At 38.3% G+C, this 18,442-nt stretch overlaps 1 protein-coding gene across 2 annotated transcripts in view; it reads left to right on the top strand.

Annotated features, from left to right (window-relative positions):
* The window catches only part of TRMT2B (tRNA methyltransferase 2 homolog B), a 102,680-nt gene that overhangs the window by 69,645 nt on the left and 14,593 nt on the right, over positions 1 to 18,442 (top strand). The window lies entirely within an intron of this gene.

The following is an 18,442-nucleotide window of genomic DNA, read 5'->3' as shown; positions in this document are numbered from 1 at the left end:
CTATCTATACACAGATTCCTGTGTGGATGTATGTTTTCATTTCTCTTGGGAATATACCTAGGAGTGTAATTATTGGGTCATATAATTCTTTGTTTAAACTTTTTAGAAAGTGCCAGACCATTACAACATTTTACATTCTTACCAGCTGTGCAGGATGGTTCCAATTTCTCCACATCCTCACCGAGTCTTGTTGTTGTCTTTTTGTTTATAGTCATACTAGTAGGTGTGAAGTGGTATCTAACTGTGGTTTTGATTAATATTTTCCTAATGATTAATTATGCTTGGGCCCAGAGCTGGGGGAAGCTCCGTTTGGGTTAGCACAGTACTTAGGCTGATATTCAGACAAGCTTTGCTTAGCAATCTGATGAGCCCAGTGTATGTGCCAGCTTATCAGTGGATAACTTAACAGGATTCTGCAGAGTTGCCCACTGTTTTAGAGAATTGCCATTCCCAAAGAGAGACATATTTCATAGCATTGCCTAGGGCATAGATCATTCTCTAGGAGGTCATTTGGCTTCCCATAAGGACCTCTTGGAGAATGGCTCTGGCTTATGCCAGAAGAAAGGGAAACCTTCTATGTGGCCTGTGATCAAAATCAGCCTTACTCCAGTTTTGCTCATGAAACTGATAAGACCCAGAGCCTGAAATACCAGAGTCTGATTATCTGGGTTCCATGATAGCCATCTCCCTTTGAGACAAGGCCGGTAGCAGGTTCATGTGTATTTCCTGATAATTGGCAGAGCTCCCTAACTTGATCTCAGTCTGTATTTGTTAGTACCACTAAGAAAGGTCAAACTGGCATCACACAGATTGTTCCTTAAGAACATATCTTAAAGAAGGATAAGGGGATAACTGAGAAGGAAAATAATTTGACTAGGGATTACCAGGTCCTTTCTTTCATTTCTAACACCACTTCTTGGTCCTCTGGGATGAAATCACCTAAAGTAAACCTACCATTTTCAGATTCCTTATCTATGGATTGGAGATAATGATATGTTTTGCTTACCTTGAGGTGGTTAATTATGTACCTGATTAGAAGTTGGTTCTTTTTGAGTGAAAAAATATAAGACATGTAGGGTAATAGGAAGGTATAGTGAGCTGTCTAGCCCTCTTCCCAGAGAAACACAGCTCAGTTGCCCTTGTATATAGGGTAAGGCAGTGTCCTAACAGTGGCTGTCAAGGCTGTGACATATCCATGGCAACCACTGCCTGGTTCACAGCAACCAAACCCACATTTCCCTACCTTGTCTGATTACAGCTAATTACTAAATGAACTTCTGGTCATCTTCAGTTTTTTTTTTTTAAGTTTACAAATTATTTAAATAGAATTTATTATGTGCTAGCACTCATTTAAGTACTTTATACATATTAAACTCATTTAATCCTTATTATAAAATGACTAAAAGTAGTATATATCAGTTTTTAAGAGATGAGGTTCACAAAAAGGTTAAGGAATTTGCCCTCCCTTGTCTGATTACAGCTGTTTACTAAATGAACTTTGAGTCATCATGGATTTTTTTAAGTTTACAAAGTATTTACATAGAACTTACTATGTGCCAGCACTCACTTAAGTAAGCATTTCTGCATATTAAACTCATTTAATCCTTAATACCACATGACAAAAAGTAGCGACTATCATTCTTTTTAAGAGATGAGGGTCACAAAGAGGTTAAGTAATTTGCCCACGTTTACCCAGCTAAGTAAGTGGTAAAGCCAGAATTCAAATCCAAGCAGTCTGGCTTCAGAGGGTGTATATTAAGTTAAAGGTCTCACAGGATGTGCGAGTAAGAAGATTTCAAGTACCAGAGAAACTGCCTCAGCTCTGGGCCATTCCATCTCTTCTGGACAAACTGTATTGTACTTTTTCATTTAAAGCCAACTTTTTAAAAACCTTTATTTTTAAGAATAGTTTTAGATATACAGAAAAATTACAAAGATAGTACAGAGAGTTCCCATATACCCCACACTCATTTCCCCCTATTATTAACAGTATTGACCTATTATTAACACAGACTGCCAGTTATTTCTCCAGCAAAAATGCCTTTATTCGGGATCAACAAAGAATTATACAGTTTGGGTATCAGCAACCATGGCAAGCCACACACAAGTACCCACCACAGCAAAGAGAAGAAAAGGAATTTGGGTGGGCTATACTAAACAAAGTCCTACTGGAGGAATTGAGAGTTCAAGGCATAGCGGCTTTTCATTGGCTGAGTTATGGGCATCTCTCATTGATGGAACTCTTGCTAGGGAAAAAGAGGACGTCTTCTTCCTGTTGGGCTTTGCTGTCGTCATAGGTTATGAGAGCTCCCCCTTCTGGCTCCCCAACTATTTTAATTATAGTTTTTGTTTTAAATTGGACATTCTCTCTTTTGTTCTTTTTCCTTTTTTTTTGAGCTGCACCTGCGTCATATGGAAGTTCCCAGGCTAGGGGTAGAATCGGAGCTACAGTAGTTCCCGTCGTGGCTCAGTGGTTAATGAATCCAACTAGGAACAATGAGGTTGTGGGTTCCATCCCTGGCCTCGCTCAGTGGGTTAGGAATCTGGCGTTGCTATGAGCTGTGGTGTAGGTCACAGATGTGGCTCAGATCCCACGTTGCTGTGGCTCTGGCATAGGCTGGCAGCTACAGCTCTGATTAGACCCCTAGCCTGGGAATCTTCATATGCCGTGGGCGCAGCCCTAGAAAAGACAAAAAGACAAAAAAAAGAAAAAAAAGGAATCGGAGCTACAGCTGCCAGCCTACACCACAGCCACAGCCACAGCAATGTGGGATCCGAGCCATGTCTGTGACCCACACCACATCTCACAGCAATGCTGGATCCCCGACCCACTGAGCGAGGCCAGAGATCGAACCCACATCCTCACGGATACTAGTTAGATTTGTTTCCATTGTGCCACAGTGGGAACTCCCAACATTTCCTCTTTTCAATCATGATCTTTCTCTGAGTCTCACTGGTAAAGAGTCAGGTTTCCTGGTTTCAGTGGCTTTTTGTCCCTCATTGCCAGAAGGGACCTTTCTTGGGTGTAATGTCCCATAATGGAGGGAAAGTGCACATACTGGAAACCTATTGAAGTCACATTTGAGTAATAACAAGGATGGGTAGGAGGGCCAACTCTCAGGCACTTTTTTCTCTAAAGTCCATATATCATCAAGGTCATAGACACTGGAGATCATATGAAGTACTATATCATCATCAAAGGTTTGGCAGACAAACTTCCAACAGGCCTGGTCTGGGAAAGCTGTCTCATTAGGCGTTGTCTGCTTCAGTTCTGGGAACCATTTACAAAAGTCACCAGATGATGTGCAGATCCACTCAGGTGTGGGGCTTTCTTTAGGTGTGTCACATGAATCCAAGAGTCTTTTCCCTGGCGTTTGATGGCACAAGGGTTGGTTAGCAGTACCTGATAGGGGCCTTAACAATGAGGTTAAAGAGAGTCCTTCTGGAAGTGTCTTTTCCAGTAGAAAAACCTCCAGGTTGCAAAGATGCTTGAGGTCTTCATCTCCTGAGAGTGCACTGTGAAAACATTGCTCTACCAAACCATTGTTATTTTTAAGAGAAGTAATTGGGACTTTGTAATATTGGAGTATTTCTCATTTTATCGGTTGTGGGTCAAAGTAGGAGCCAAGTACAATGAGTGTTCTATGACTATCTCAGAGAGTGAGAGTTTGAGTTCCAAAAGGTTTGGATCTAAGATTTAGAAGATCAGTGGCAATGCTTTTGGCCAAAGTATTTGGAGGGCCCATGCAAATTTTGCCAACTGAGTCTTAATGCAGTTAGTGCATATGACTAAACCAGAGGATTGGAGGGTCTAAGTGCAGCGAAAATGTTGTAAAACTGGCCAGATAGCACAGACTTGTTAAAGTACCTGACCAGCAAAATGGGTCCCTTGACCATTATGAAGTTTGAGAAGAACTCTCCAAGGGAGGGATTTACCAAAACACTAGCCACAGAAGACACAATAGCTTGTCTGCAAGAGAAGGCTTCAGTCCGGTGTGAAAACATTCAAACCGTGATTAAGATATGTTTATATCCCTGAGATGGAGGAAGTTGTATGAAATTGAATTGCCAGACCTTGAATGGTCCCTTAGACCATTAAAAATGTCTAGGAATAGTAAAAACAGACTTCCCTGGGTTGTAATTTTTTTTTAATAGATTTTTTTGGCCTTGTTTTTATGGCTGCACCCTTGGCATGTGGAAGTTCCCAGGCTAGGGCTCAAATTGGAGCTGTAGCCGCTGGCCTACACCACAGCCACACCAGATCTGAGCTGTGTCTGCGACCTACACCACAGCTCACAGCAACACTGGATCCTTAACTCACTGAGCGAGGCCAGGGATCGAACCCATGTCCTCATGGATACTAGTCCGGTTCGTTACTGCTGAGCCACAATGGAACTCCCTATAATTTGGACTAGTGGGATAAGTACGGTAGGCACTTTTTGAAGCCTTGTTAATGTTTTCCTACCAATATTGATGTATGAAAGCTATAATTTTGTTAGTAGACCAATGGTTTAATTCATATGCAGTAGTTAGGAGTGGGAATTTTAGAGTCTCCGGTAGGACTGAGTTGTTATTTGGTCTGAAGCAGAGCTTTCTCTTTTTATCAAACCAACGGTTGTTGGGTTTCCAATCTCATTTTTCCTTTTCTGAGGCCAATTTTTGGGCTTCTCCAGCCAGTTTTTCTAAGTTATCATTTGGGAAAATATCCCTTTGGACCATGACAGAGGTTTGATTGCTCTTGGTTCCTTTAAAGGCAGCATTCCTTGTGGAAATGTCCGCAAGGTAATTTCCCTTAACTTCCAGGGAGTTAAGTTTAGAATGCCCTGGAATTTTAATGATAGCTTAAGTGGCCAGTAAAAGTATTGCATTCAATAATTCCTGAATATAGGGATCATTTTAAAATTTATTTCCACTGGAAGTTGAGAAGCCATGTTACTTCCACAACATTCCAAAATCATGAGCTATTCCAAAAGCTTATCTACCATCAATATAAATATCGCGGTTTTGTCCTTGGCTAAAATACAAGCCCTTGTAACAGCATATAATTCAGCCTGTTGGGCCAAAGTAGCCATAGGTGAAGATGCTGCCTCAACAACATCAAAAGAGTTGTAATAGCACACCCAGCATAATATTTGTCATTGTCACCTTTTGAATAAGAACCATCATCAAACCATGAGAAGTCAGCATTACCCAAAGGATTTTCTGCAGATCATCATGAGGCACCAGGAGGTGATCCATCAGCGTTAAGTAGTCATGAGGGACTTCTTTGGTGATGGAGGGCAGAAGAATAGCAGACTTAAGGTTATTACAACCTAAAAGAGTTACGTGAGGAAGTTAACAAAAGGACTTCATAGGAGGTGAGATGGCCGATTGAGAAATATTGAGTGTGATGGGAATTCAGAAGGGCTTCTTTTGCATGAGGCATGAAAATGGCAACAAGGGATCCCTACAATGATCTTTTTAGTGGCCTTGAACAAAAAGGCAGTGCCGGTAATTGTTCCAAGGGAAGGCGCAGGGGTATCCCTTTGCACAGGGTTCAGTTGCTGGCTACAATACCCTGTGGATTGCTGAGGGTCCCCATGTTTTGGGGTGAGTACCCTGAAGGCATTACCTTCCCTTTTCCCCACCTTATTTTTCATATATAAAAATGGAAAAGAGAATCTGATAATTGGATGCCCAAGGGTGTTTGGGTTCATCAAACTCTCCTTTAGGGCCTTAAATGCTATTTTGTCTGTTTTTTCTCATAAAACTGGGTTGGGGTTACTCTTTAATAAAATATATGGACGTCTGGCCATAAGAGAGAAATTTGGAATCCAGCTTCAGCAATAACTAACTGGCCTGAGGAAACCTCACAGTTGGCACTTAGTTTTGGGAAACTTATGACACCATGGAGACTTCTGGATCCAGGTATAGCCCTTTTTCTGATACCAGATGCCCTAAACATCAAACTTGGGTTTGGGGAAACTGCAATTTTCCCTTGGCAACATTATGTCCCTTTAAGGCTAAAAGCTTTAGCAAGCAGATGCTATTTTCCTGTGAGGAGGCTTGAGAAGGAGAGCAAAGAAGCAAGTCATCCACATATTGCAAGAGCAGAACCCCTAGGGAACTTTATATTATCCAGATCAGCCTTTGGGATTTATGAGAAATAAGGAGTCTCAGTAAAACCCTGAGGTGTTAGCACCCAGGTTGAATTGTTTTTCTTCCCAAATAAAGGCAAAAAGATGTTGGTTAGAATGCACTGTATTTATCAATTTTAGTAAAGAATTTGCTTCTGTTGGAAATGGATGTTAGTAACATATGAGAGTCAGGAATAACAGGGTGTCGAGAGGTAACAACCTTGTTTACTGCTGTGAGGGCCTAGACAAACCTCCACCCTCAGCCCTTAGGTTTTTCTCGCTGGTAAAATTGGAGGATTACAGAGACCTAGGACAAGGGATAATAAGTCCTTGAGCCTTATTATCTTCTATTATGGCCTTTTTTTTTTCTTGAAGAGCTTCTTTACTTATAGGGTATTGATTAGTTCTGGGGGGAAGTTTTGAGGAATTTATTTGGATCTTGATAGGAGGTGAACTGCGAATGTTACCAAGAGCAGTTGGAGATTTTGCCCATAAGGAGGATAACAGCTGACCAATAGGGACAAATGATCAATGTTTCCAGAGTCAGCTGTAGTGCCAACAGAGACAGAGCAAATAAAACATGTCAAAGGGTCATTTAATTCACCTGATTGGCTGCTTTGACAATACTGTCAAATTGTAGAATTATTTCCTCCTTTTGGGAGAGAGAAATTCCAGCATGAAACCTGTCTAAAAAGTCTTGACCAAATGAATGGATAGGGATAAAAGAACTAAGAATAAAAGGGTATGTGTCTCTCAAAAGGCCTAAACAAAAAGGAACAGGTTCAGAGACAGGATCCTCTCGAGGTTCTTTAGAGATCCCCTCTGTTTGAACTGTCTTAGTATTCAAATTCAGGGACTGTTATGTAATAGTGGGGTTGAACACAGAGAGTATGGCTCTGGTGTCAGTTAAGACTGGAAGAGATTTGTCCTTAATCTGGAGAAATGTTTCTCCAAGATAATTAAGAGGGAGGGATTAGGAATAGCCCCTGTAGTTCCTTGGAGTCCTTTCATTGAGAACTGGATGTTGGAAAGGCTGTTTAGAAGGCTGATGGCACCTAAAGTGCTTAAATTGGTAATAATCTTTTTTTCTGATATCCTAGCTCTTTGCAATAATAGCAGAAACCAGGAGAGTTTTGGTTTTGTTTAGAGGCCTCCATTTGCTGGAGTCAAAGATTAAGAATTTTAGCAGTTCTGAGAGTTCCCTTCATGGCTCAGCAGTTAACGAACCCGACTAGGATCCATGAGGATGTGGGTTTGATCCCTGACCATGCTCAGTGGGTTGGGGATCCAGGGTTGCCACGAGCTGTGGTGTAGGTCTCAGACACAGCTCAGATCCCGTGTTGCTGTGGCTGTGGCATAGGCTGGCAGCTGTACCTCTGATTTTATCCCTAGTCTGGGAACTTCCATATGCCACAGGTGTGGCCCTGAAAAACAAAAAAAAAAAAAAACAAAAAAAAAGGAAAAAAGAATTTTAACAGTTTTCTTTTTATGTGACTCATCTAGAGTGTTGAGAGAGCTCTTTTGCCAGATTAACTAAATCTGGAGGGGACAGAGTTTTCCATTCCATCTTGGTCCTTTTTATTTCTTTTTCTTTCTTTTTTTTTTTTTGTCAAGGGCCACAGGTGCAGCATATGGAAGTTCCCAGGCTAGGAGTCAAATTGGAGCTATAAGTGCAGGCCTACACCACAGCAACACCAGATCCAAGTCTCCTCTGTGACTTACACCACACACAGCTCATGGCAATGCTGGATTCTTAACCCACTGAGCTAGGCCAGGAATCGAACCTGTATCCTCTTGGCTACTAGTCAGGTTCATTTCCGCTGAGCCACATAGGAATTCCCAGTACTTTTTTTCTAGAAGAGAAAGATCCTGGATCAGCCCACTAATAAAAATAAAGTTGAAAGCCACTGGGTAGAATCAACATCTGAAGAAAGATCAGAACTTTCTTTAAACATATTCTGAAGTCAATCATAATAATTCATCAGATTTTTGTGTGCAAGCCTGAATTTTGTTCCAACCAACAGACTTTGGAAAAGCCCTATGAATTGCTCTATGAAAGTCATTCAGTGATTGCCTGAGCTTGATGGGCTGGTCTCCCAGTTGTGATTCTAGAGACTTTTCAGGATTTTCCCAGTTGGTGATTTTCATCCAGAGCTGGGCTGGCCTTTACCAACAAGCATATGTACTACCTGATTTAAGTCAGAGTAACCAGATTGACAAGTTTGAATGATTGTATTAAATCCCTCAGAAAATCTTAAGGCTCTTCACTTACTTTGGGAAAATCTTTGACTATGGCTTGCAGTTCCACTTTAGTCCAGGGAATATTTTTAAAAATGAAGAATTTAGCCTCTGTATCCTTAGAAGGCTTAATTTTAAAGGGACAGATTCTGACAAGTTCAAAGGAAAAGGCAGTGGGGACAGCTTCAGAGAAAGAGAATGTTTGGGGAGAGAATTAATATGGGGGTACTGAGGGTTAAGAGAGGTGATATAGTTGGTTTATCACCAACTACAAAAGGGTGATAAAGGGGAAGAAGGAGGATGGCACTGGAGGCGGAGCCAGGGGAAAGGAACAAAATAATGCTGGAAGCACATTCTGAGAGCAGAAGCCAAGCCTTTGGGAGCCATTTTATTTTTCTTTCTTTGCTTCAATTAATCTTAAAATCTTATTTTGCAGAGATGGGGTTCCTGAGAATGTTTGGAAGCCTCAAAATAGTTGAAATAGGCATTCCATTCAGTTTTGGAAATTTTAGAGTTGTGGTTGTCCAATTTGGTTTAAGAAAAGTAAGTTTGGGATTTCAAAAGTTCTCCATAATGACCATTTATGCTCTAAATGTCCTTTGGTTAGGTTGGTCCATTTACTTAAAAACATGCTTGAAGGACTTCTGTTTTTAAACATAAAAAAAAAAAAAAAGTCAGTCGGGGTCCCTTTAGGTAGGTGTGCTCTCAAAATACTTAGATAATTGAGGTCCCATTTCTCATAGATTTTTCTCTAGACAAAAATAGTAATTCTCAAACAGCCTAAACAGCTTAAATAGCCTGCAACTCAAGCAACTTAAACAAGCTCAAACAGCCAGCAGGCCCAATGCCAACCAGTTATAAGGGTACAGCCTAGTCTTGAAGAAGCCAGGCCAAAGGCTGCACAGCAGAGCTCTGATCAACAGCCTAATTCTGAAGCAGTCAGGCTGAAGGCTGAATAGCACAGTTCCAATGAAAAGGCTCCTGTTCCAAAAGAAATCGAGCTGAAGGTTAGCACAGTTCCAGTGAGAACAGCCTGATTTCAAAAAAACCAGGCCTAAGTGCCAAACAAGTACTCACAGATAGAATAGGGCCTTAATCAAAAAGAACAAACCCTTAAAATTGATCCCCAAATAAACCTGGAGAGCTTCAAAACACAAAGAGGGTGGAAGCTTGGATTCAGGAGAAAATCTTACCCTCCAATCTCAGGGTTGGTGAGAAAAAACAGTTCAGTGGGCTTTTTAGGTGCCACACCTAGCTGCACACCAACCTGAGTCACTGAGGCCAGCAAAATGTTGACCCTAAACAAACAGACTGCTAGTTTACTTCCCTAGGAAAAATGGGTTTACCTGGAATCAGCAGAGAATTCTAACTTGGGGTCTGGAAAATGGTGGCATGCCTCAGGCAAGTCGCTTTACCACAAGCTGAAGAGAACTCTTTTATAGCGGGGAAGAGGATGTTTGGAGTGCTAATAAGCAGAGAGTCCAGTGGAGGAATTGAGAGTTCGAAGTATAGTGGCTTTTCATTGGCTGAGTTGTGGTAGTCTCTCATTGGCTGAGCTCTTGCCAGGCAAAAAGAGGAAGCCTTTCCATTTCCTGTTGGGGGCTGCTCTTGTCTGTAGGTTGTGAAAGCTCCCCCTTGTGGCTTCTTGACTCTATTTTGTTTGAGGTTTCTCTTTATTAATTTTTACACCACCTACACTAGTATGATGCATTTTTTAAAATGAAAAAACAGTGTCTATACATTATTATTAACTAAAGGCCATACCTCATTCATGTTTCCCTAGTGCAGTTCCTTTTGCCTTTAGTGTTACAGATTCCACTTATTTTCAAGGTTAGTTGGGTCAGCACACTTTACCTACCTCCTTCAGTGAAGTTGTTTCTTACATTTGTAATACAGATGTTAGTTTATTATGAGTTAATTTTGTGTGTCAACCTGACTGGGCTTTGGTCGAACATTATTCTGGGTGTTTCTGTGAGGTTGTTTTTTGGGTGAGATTAACATTTAAATAGAGAGCCTGAATAAAGCAAATTGCCCTTCCTAATATGTAGAATTCATTCAATCATTTGGAGGCCTGATGAGAATGAAAATGCTGACACTCCCTCAAGTAAGAGAGGAAGGAATCAGGCAGAAGCCTGACTGCCTTTGAGCTGGGACCTTAACTTCTTTCCTGCTTTCAGACTCAAAGTGAAACATTGGTCTTCCCTGGGTCTTGAGCCTCCTGGAACTATACCATTGGCTTTTCTGGTTCTCAGGCCTTAGGACCCATACTGGAACTAATTAATTTTCTACCCTGGATCTCTAGCTTGCCAGTTCACCCTGCAGATTTTGGGACTTGCCAGACTATATGAACACATGAGTCAACACCTTATAATAAATCTACATGCACACATACATATATATCCTATTCCTGGTGTGGAAAGTAACATGTCTTTTCTATCAAAGGAAACCTTGGTTACTCCATTTTACTCTGGTTTTGGCTGAAACAGCCTCCTGCGATCCCCTCCTTGTTACCTCTTCTCCCAGCAACAGTTTGTTTCATTTAGCCAACCGAGAAAAATGTGCACCCTGACCTGACCAGTAGGAAGGGGACAGGTACATCACCTGCGTTAGGGATAAATAGGGAGGGTCTTTTCTTCTGCCGTGCATGCTTTTTGGAGTACCTGTGCCCTTCTGCAGAAGCAAAGAGCCTTACTGAGATCTCCCCTTGTCCACGTGTCTCATATTCAGACACTGACAACCCGAGTCAGAGTTATCTTATTTCCTCAACACTGGGCTATGAACAATTACATATTTTTGCATCAGAACCTCCTTTTATCCCACCCTTTATCTCATGCCTCCAGTTCTCTCCCTCATATACTCTCCTCCCACCTTTCACTTTCATGTTTCCTTCTCATCTCTTAATTCTCTCATCTTCCTCTCACCTCATCAAAAGAAGACTTCCCTGACCTAAATTGTTTCCCTTTTCCCTTTCATCCCTGTTATTTATTTTAAACAATTTTTTAAAGATAAACTCCACACAACAAAACTTAGCCTAAATTGTTACTACAGAGTGAACATACTACTAATCATCATCTTATTTAATCTACAGGTTTATCCTCTATTCCTTTCTTTTTTCTCTCCTTTTTAAAATCATCATACATTAAAATAGACTCTTAAAAACTGCATCTATACAATTTTAAGACACATAGATTCATGTATACACCACTACAATTGATATACAGAACAGTTCCATCACCCCACAAAACTCTCTGTTGTTTTCCCTTTATAGGTTCACCTCTCCTCCAACCTGCCCCCCCGCCACATGCCCCTAACCTCTGGCAATAAATAATCTGTTCTCTATTATTATTACAATTTTGTCATTTAGAAAATGTTATATAAATGGAATCATACATTTATGATTAAAACTGGCTTTTTTACATCAGCTTAATGCCTTTGAAATTAACCCACGTAGTTGTGTGTATAAATAGTTGGTTTCTCTTTATTGCCAAGTAGTGTTCCACTGAGTGGATGTACCACAGTATATTTATTTTATCTTTTGAAGGACATTTGGATTATTTGCAATTTTTGTCAATTATGAAAGGAGGTATAATAAACATTCATATTCAGGATTTTTTTTAACAAGGTGGATGTGACTATGTTTTTAATTGAGATATAGTTTATTTCTAAAATTAGTTTCAGGTGTACAACATAGTGATTCAAAATTTTTATAGCTTATTCTCCATTTATAGTTATTATAAAATATTGGCTATTTTCCCTGTGCTGTACAATATATCCTTGTAGCTTATTTATTTTTTACATAGTAGTTTTTACCTCTTAATTACCTACCCCTATCTTGTCCCTCCCTGCTTCCTTGACCCCACTGATAGCCAATAGTTTATTCTCTATATCTGTGAGTCTATTTCTTGTTATATACATTAGTTTGTTGTATTTTTTAGATTCCACATATAAGTGATAACATACAGTAGTTGTCTTTCTCTGATTGATTTATTTCACCTCCAGGTCCATCTATGTGTTGCAAATGGCAAATTTTCATTTTAAGAAGTTATGTATATAGCTTCTTAATCCATTCCTCTGTTGATGGTTTATTCAGGATTTTTTGGTTTTGCCTTTTTTACTTTTTCTTTTGAAATAATTGTAGATTCACAGAAAGTTTTAAACAGTGCAAGGAGGTCCTATGTACATTTCACCTGGTTTTCCCAATTATTAATGGTAATAGCTTGTATAACTATAGTACAATATTAGAACTATGAAACTGACACTGATAAAATGCACAAACCTTACTCAGATTTCACCAGTTTACCTGCACTCATTTATGTGTGTATAGTTCTGTGCATTTTTAAAAATAACAGCTTTGGAGTTCCCGTCGTGGCGCAGTGGTTAACGAATCCGACTAGGAACCATGAGGTTGCCGGTTCTGTCCCTGCCCTTGCTCAGTGGGTTAACGATCCGGCGTTGCCCTGAGCTGTGGTGTAGGTTGCAGACGCGGCTCGGATCCCGCGTTGCTGTGGCTCTGGCATAGGCTGGTGGCTACAGCTCCGATTCGACCCCTAGCCTGGGAACCTCCATATGCCGCGGGAGCGGCCCAAGAAATAGCAACAACAACAGCAACAATAACAACAACAACAAAGACAAAAAAAAAATAACAGCTTTATTGAGACATAATTCATGAACCGTACAATTCTCCCATTTAAAATGTGCAATTCATGGAGTTCCTGTCGTGGTGCAGTGGTTAACAAATCCAACTAGGAACCTTGAGGTTGTGGGTTTGATCCCTGGCCTTCCTTCAGTGGGTTAAGGATCTGGCGTTGCTATGAGCTATGGTGTGGGTTGCAGACGTGGCTCGGATCCCACGTTGCTGTGGCTCTGGCATAGGCCGGCAGCTACAGCTCTGATTAGACCCCTAGCCTGGGAACCTCCCTATGCAGTGGGAGTGGCTCAAGAAAACACAAAAAAAAGACCAAAAAAAAAAAAGTAAAATGTGCAATTCAGTGGTTTTTAGTATATTCAAAGAGTTGTACATCTGTCACTGCAATCAGTACTAGAACATTTTTTGCTGTATTCTGTAAGTTTTGGTATGTTTTATTTCCATTTTCATTTGTCTCATGATATTTTTTTATTTCTCTTTGATTTTTTCTTTCATTGGTTGTTTAGTAGCATTTTGTTTAACTTCCACCTATTTCTGAATTTTCCAGTTTTCTTCTTGTAATTGATTTCTAGTTTCATAGCATTGTGGTTAGAAAGGATATTTGATATGATTTCAATCTTCTTAAATTTATTAAGGCTTGTAGCCTAGCATATGATCTATCCTGCAGAATGTTCTGTATGCACCTGAGAAGAATGTTTATTCTGTTGTTTTTGGATGGAATATTCTATATGTGTCTTTATTGTGGCCATCTGGCCTAATATGTTAAGGCCAAGGTTTTCTTATTGATTTTCTGTCTGGATGATCTATCTATTGGTGAAACTGGGGTATTAAAATTCCCTATAATTGTTGTATTGTTGTCCATTTCTCACTTTAGATCTGTTAATATTTGCTTTATATACTTAGATGCTCTTATATTGTGTGCATTAATATTTACAAATGTTACAGTCTCTTGTTGGATTGACTCTTTTATTATGTAATGTCCTTCTTTGTCTCTTATTACAGCCTTTGATGTTAAAGTCTATATTGTCTGAAATACATATAGCTACCCCAGCTTTTTTTTGGTTTCCACTTGCATGGAATATATTTTTCCATCCATTCATTTACATTATGTTGTAGGCAGCTTATATATGGGTCTTGTTCTTTTTAATCCATTCAACCACTTTATGTCATTTGATTGGAGAATTTAGTCCATTTCTGTTTAAAGTAATTATTGATATGTATGTGCTTATTGCCATTTTGTTCATTTTTTTTTTGGCAGATTTTTTAGTTCCTCTGTTTCTTTTCCTCCTTTGTGAGTTGATGACTTTATGTGGTCCTTTATCTTTTGCATATCTACTATAAGTTTTTGCTCTGTGGTTATCATGAGGCTTACATATAACAATTTACATTTTTAACAGTTTATTTTAAGGTGATAACAACTTAAGTTTAAATCCATTCTGGAGCTCTAAATTTTTACTCCCCACCCCCATGGTTTATGTTTTTGATGTCACAATTTACATCTTTTTTATCTTGTGTGTCCGTTAAAAAATTATTGTGGTTATAGTTATTTTTCCTACTTTTGTCTTTTAACATTCATCCTAGCTTTATAAGTGATTAATGCACCATCTTTACATTAGATTATTCCTAATTTTCCTATATATTTACCTTTACTAGTGAGATTTTACTTTCATATGTTTTCCTGTTACTAATTAGTGTTCTTTTGTTTCAGCTTAAGGAAGTCACTTTAATATTTCTTATAAGGCTGATCTAGTTGTGATGAACTCATTTAGCTTTGCTTGTCTGGAAATTTTTAAATCTCTCATTCACTTCTGAATGATAAATTTACTACGTAGGGTATTCCTTGTTGGAGGTCACTCACCTTTTCTTCCCACCCCAGACATAGCAACCACTAGTTCACTTTCTAAAAAAAAACCCCAAATACATACACAAATATTTTCATATCATATTGGAGTTGCTGCACATATCTCAAAATATCATTTATGCTCATCATTACTTTGAAATATGCCAGTTATATGACCTGACACTAGATCTTTTTATTTATTTATTTATTTATTATTTATTTTCCCACTGTACAGCAAGGGGATCAAGTTATCCTTACATGTATACATTAAAATAACATTTTTTCCCCCACCCTTTGTTCTGTTGCAACATGAGTATCTAGACAAAGTTCTCAATGCTATTCAGCAGGATCCCCTTGTAAATCTATTCTAAGTTGTGTCTGATAAGCCCAAGCTCCCGATCCCTCCCACTCCCTCCCCCTCCCATCAGGCAGCCACAAGTCTCTTCTCCAAGTCCATGATTTTCTTTTCTGAGGAGATGTTCATTTGTGCTGGATATTAGATTCCAGTTATAAGTGATATCATATGGTATTTGTCTTTGTCTTTCTGGCTCATTTCACTCAGTATGAGAGTCTCTAGTTCCACCCATGTTGCTGTAAATGGCATTATGTCATTCTTTTTTATGGCTGAGTAGTATTCCATTGTGTATATATACCACACCTTCCGAATCCAATCATCTGTCGATGGACATTTGGGTTGTTTCCATGTCCTGGCTATTGTGAATAGTGCTGCAATGAACATGCGGGTGCATGTGTCTCTTTTAAGACCAAAAAGAAAACAAAAAGACAACTTTCAGAATGGGAGAAAATAGTTTCAAATGATGCAACCGACAAGGGTTTAATCTCTAGAATATATACAAACTTATACAACAATATATAAACAACTTATACAATATATAAACAACTTATACAACCCAACAGCAAAAAAGCCAATCAATCAATGGAAAAATGGGCAAAAGACCTGAATAGACATTTCTCCAAAGAAGATATACAGATGGGCAGCAAACACATGAAAAAATGCTCAACATCGCTGATTATAAGAGAAATGCAAATCAAAACTACCATGAGATACCACCTCACACCAGTCAGAATGGCTATCACTTACAAATCCACAAATAACAAGTGCTGGAGGGGCTGTGGAGAAAAGGGAACCCTCCTGCACTGTTGGTGGGAATGTAAACTGGTACAGCCACTATGGAGAACAGTTTGGAGATAACTTAGAAATCTATACATAGAACTTCCATATGACCCCACAATCCCACTCTTGGGCATATATCTAGATCTTTTTATTTAATGTGTTATTAAATATCATATTTATCACAAGAAAAAAAATACTTTATTCTGGACATTTTGTGTAAATGGAATCATACAATATGTAATCTTTTGTGACAGACTACTTTCACTTAGTATTTTGAAAATTCATCCATGTTGTAGCATATATCAGTACTTTATTCCTTTTATTGCTAAATAATATTCCATTTTATTGGATATACCACATAATGTTTTTCCATTCATCAGATGATGTACATTTGGGTTGTTTTTATTTTTTGGCTATTAGGAAGAATGCTATGATGGACATCATACAAAACTTTGTATGGGCATATCTTTTCATCTCTCTTGATCATATACCTAAGAGTAGAATTGCTGAGTCATATGGGAACAACTTTTGAGGAATTGCCAGACCACTTTTCAAAGCAGCTGCACCATTTTACAAGTCTACCATCAGTGTATGAATGTCCCAGTTTTGCCACATTTTTGACAACACTTTTTATTATCTAGCTTTCTAGTTATAGCCATCCTATTATATGTGATAGGGTATCTCATTGTGGTTTTGATTTGCATTTATCTGATGTTTAATGATGTTTTATATGCTTATTTGTCATTTGTTTATCTTCTTTGGGGAAATATCTATTCAAATCTTTTGTCCATTTAAAATGTTTGGTTATTTGTCTTTTTATTATTGAGTGGTAAGAGTTATTTACATATTCTGTATTTAAGAACTTTATCAGGTATATGATTTACAAAATTTTCTCTGTATTTTTCTTTTATTACTTGTGCTTTTGGTACCATATATAAGATAAGAAACCACTGCCTAATGCAAGCTCCTAAAGACTTATGCCTATTTTATTCTAAGAGTTTTAGAATTTTATCCCTTATACTTAGGTGTTTCATCCATTTTAAGTTAATTTTTATAAATTATATAAAATAGTGGTCCAACTTCATTCTTTTGCAGGTGGGTATCCAATTGTCAAAAAATTCTAGGTAATTTTACCACATGCATAGATTTTTGTAACCATCCCCATAATAAAAATATAGAACTGTCTGGTAACTACAAAGATCCTTATTGCTACCCCTTTATATAAAGTCACAACCATCTCTACTCCCATATCTCTAAGTCTTGGCAACCACTTATCTGTTATCCATCTCTATAATTTTATCATTGAGAATATTATATAAATGGAATTATATAGTATGTAACCTTTTGAGATTGTATTTTTCACTTAACATAATTCCCTTTAGATTCATCCAATTTGTTATGTGTAGAATCAGCAGTTTTTGGGGTAAGCTGAATTCCAGAATTTCTACATAGACAATCATATAATCTATAAATGGATGGTTTTATTTCTTACTTTCCAATATTTCTTTCTTTAATTTCACTTTTCTTGCCTTATTATGCTGGTTAGAATGTCTCGTACTATGTCAAATAGCAGTGGTGAGAGCAAATATCCTTGCTTTTTTTCTGAAAGCATTCAGTCTTTCAAACTTAAGTAAGATGGGTTTTGGTGGCTGTTCTTTATCTTAATGAAGTTATCTTGTATTCCTAATTTACTGAGAACTTTTGTCATGAATGGATGTTGAATTTATTCAAATGTTTTTTCTACATCATTTGGTATGATAATGTGGTTTTTCTTCTTTTAGCCTGTTGATAGTTGGATTACATTGATTTTCAAATATTGAGTCAGCCTAGTATCCCTGGAAGAAATCTCACTTTGTTGTGGTGCATAATTATATTTATACATTGCTGGATTCTATTTGTTAATATTTTGTTGAGGATTCTTAAATAGTTGTAGTATACAATTATATTTATACATTGCTGGATACTCTGTTAATATTTTGTTGAAGATTTTTGTATCTCTGTGAGTGATAATGGACCTTAGTTTTCTTTTTTTTGTTTTTACTGGCTTTATCTGATTTTGGTCTCAAGATAATATTGGCCCCATAAAGAAACTTGGAATTCCCTCTTCTTTTCTGAGAGAGATTGTGTAGGAATTCCCTGGTGGAGCAACAGGTTAAGGATCTGGTGTTGTCACTTCTATGGCTCAGGTCACTGCTGTAGTGTAGGCTTGATCCCTGGGCTGGGAACTTCTGCATGCCACAGGCACAGCCAAAAGTTAAAGTAAAAAATAAATAAATAAAAATTGAAAAAAAAAAAAGAAATGAAAGAGATTGTGTAGAATTGGTGTAAATTCTTTAAGTGGTTTGGTAGAATTCTCTAGTGTAACCATTTGGGTCTGGAGAGCTCTTTTCAGCAGTTTTTGAACTATGAGTTTAATGTTTTAATAATCATGAAACTTTTCAAATTATTTATTTCATATTGGATAAGTT

The sequence above is a fragment of the Phacochoerus africanus genome, chromosome X (assembly GCF_016906955.1).
Source record: "Phacochoerus africanus isolate WHEZ1 chromosome X, ROS_Pafr_v1, whole genome shotgun sequence".
NCBI lineage: Eukaryota > Metazoa > Chordata > Mammalia > Artiodactyla > Suidae > Phacochoerus > Phacochoerus africanus.
This window is presented reverse-complemented; position numbering and strand designations above follow the sequence as displayed.